Below are 2,500 nucleotides of genomic sequence, written 5' to 3'. Positions count from 1 at the left end.
AGCGGTCAGCAGACGGTTCAAAGGGGTAAAGGTGTTAGACAGGGAGCAAACAGAGGGTGCCAGAGGTCAGTATGGGGGGTAGGGGGGTCAGGAAAGGGTGCCATGGAGTCCAAAGCCAGCAGAGGAGGGGATGAACTCACTGCGGTGCCATAAACATTAGTGAACATCGTCTGGTGCCGCAGAATGTAGGTCATGAGAAAGACTTTATCCGAGCTCTTTTCCTCCACTAACCGGTCGCTCTTTTTCTCTCTCTTCCTTTTTTTTCTCTCTCCCTCTTTTTCTTCTTCCATTCCGAGCGCCTCCTTTTTCCCCGTGAGCTCTGTGTGTATACGAGGATGCAGAATTTATGCGACACCTGGCGGGCTGGAAAGATTACCGGGCACGCCTCAAAAGGCTGCTTATCTCAGAATCGCTTCGTTTAGCAATTTCTTTAAGAAGCATCCTCCATGCTAAGTTATGATATTGAAATTACGTCTTTAATTTACAATTATTTAGTTTTTTTTTTTTTTTTTTTTTTGTCATGAAGTACTCTCCCCGTCCCCTCCAAAAATATGTATATATAGTTGTCTATACTTTGGCAGAGAAAAAAAAATACACTACGCACAAAATTGGTTTATTGATAAAACCTAAAGATGATATTCAGTCGTCTCTCGAAAATGTTGTCTCATCTTTCAAGAACCTGTTTTGTGTATTGTATTTTTCTACTGCTACTTTTTCTTCTTCTTCTTCTTCTTCTTCTTCTTCGTCTTCCTTTTTTTAATATCAATTTTCTCCAAACTACCTTCCAGTATAACTAGCGTTTCTCGTCCCTTTTTAATTTAATCATTCCCCTTAGCAGTGTCAGTTTCCCGTCAGAGCTCGAATCACAACAAATAGCTTAACAGAGCCCCGATCTATTTTTTTTTTTCTTCTGTGATATCCGAGCTCCCTCGCCCGACCAGCACCCTGTCTCTGCTCTCAACTCCACTTCTCTTCCAAGTGACTTTTCTCTCTTCGTTATTACCAGTCCTTTCGTCCCATCAAAGGAGATCCTGGCCTTTGTTATTAGTTAAGCGTCCTCAGTATAGCTTTTTGATATAATTAAGGTGAGTAATCTTTCCATTAGCGTGGAGGGAAGAAGCTGGCAGAGAGAGAGAGAGGGGGAGAGAGGGAGAGAGGGAGAAAGGGAGAAAGGGAAGGAGGGAGGGAGAGAAGGAGAGAGAGGGGGGAAGAGGAAAGGGGAAGGAGGGAGGAAGGGAGAGGGGGAGGAGAAGAAGGGAGAGGGGGAGGAGAAGAAGGGAGAGGGAGCAGCTGGCAGAGAGAGAGAGAGAGAAGGAGAAGGGGAAGGAGGGAGGGAGAGAAGGAGAGAGAGGGGGAAGAGGAAAAGGAAGGAGGGAGGAAGGGAGAAGGAGAGGAGAAGATGGAAGAGGGAGCAGCTTGTAGAGAGAGAGAGAGAGAGGAGGAAGAAGAGAGAGTGAGAAGGAAGGGGGGAGGAAGAAGGAAAGGGTAGGAGGAAGGGAGAGCAGAGAGGGAGGAATGAGTGAACGAGTGAGCGAAGGATTGAATGAGAGAAGGTGGGAGTGAGATGCAGAAGGAAAGTTCTCTCTCTTCCTCTCCTTTCCTTTCTTTCCCTCTATCTATCAGTCTAACTGTCAGTCTGCCTATCTATCTATCTATCTATCTATCTATCTATCTATCTATATCTATCTATCTGTTTATCACCTCCACCCGTCCCTCCCTCTCTCTCCCTCTATCAAACAGTCTATCTATCTATCTGTCCGTCTGTCTATCTATCTATCTATCTATCTATCTATCTTTCTATCTGTTTATCACCTCCACTCCCTCTCTCCCTCTCTCTCCCTCTATCAAACAGTTTATCTATCTATCCTGTCTGTCTGTCTATTCATCTATCTTTCTATCTATCTTTCTATCTGTTTATCACCTCCACCCCCTCTCTCCCTCTCTCTCCTCTCAGTCTATCTATCTATCTGTATGTCTGTCTATTCATCTATCTTTCTATCTAGCTATCTGTCCATTTATTTAGCTATCTATTCCTTTGAAAAACTTCGATTCGCCTTCTCTCTATTTTCTTTCTCTTACTCTCCTTTTTTTCTTACCCTTATCAGCTGACACTTAATACACACGTCTTGAATATTTAAAACTTATAATCCATATCATTGTGAATCATTTAACACCTGTTTTGTCGTTTATTTTTCTCTCAAAAGAGACTTATCGAATCGGAGTGCGCCAGAGGGTAGGGTGAGTTGCCAATTTGTCACTTTCTGAGATTGGAAGAAACATGATATAAAATGATTCCACAATAGGATATTTCAGATGATATTATATTCTATTTAGTTAATACTTGACTAAGATTTCCCTCTCTTTTTCTATATTCCTATTCATGTATATCACGGTATGCATATAATTATATGAGTATTTTACCTGACATAGATCTCACAAAATACTAGCACTATAAATTTCGACTTAGAAATACAAATTCAATACAATATACTTAAGAATA

General features: G+C 41.9%; 1 protein-coding gene across 1 annotated transcript in view; it reads left to right on the top strand.

Moving 5' to 3' along the window:
- The window catches only part of LOC125024612 (ALK tyrosine kinase receptor-like), a 76,324-nt gene that overhangs the window by 9,741 nt on the left and 64,083 nt on the right, over positions 1-2,500 (top strand). The gene's annotated exons all lie outside the window — the stretch shown is intronic.

This window comes from Penaeus chinensis, chromosome 43, assembly GCF_019202785.1.
Source record: "Penaeus chinensis breed Huanghai No. 1 chromosome 43, ASM1920278v2, whole genome shotgun sequence".
NCBI classification, from domain to species: Eukaryota; Metazoa; Arthropoda; class Malacostraca; order Decapoda; family Penaeidae; genus Penaeus; species Penaeus chinensis.
The sequence above is the reverse complement of the archived record's forward strand: the minus strand, read 5'-3'. Positions and strand labels throughout refer to the sequence as shown.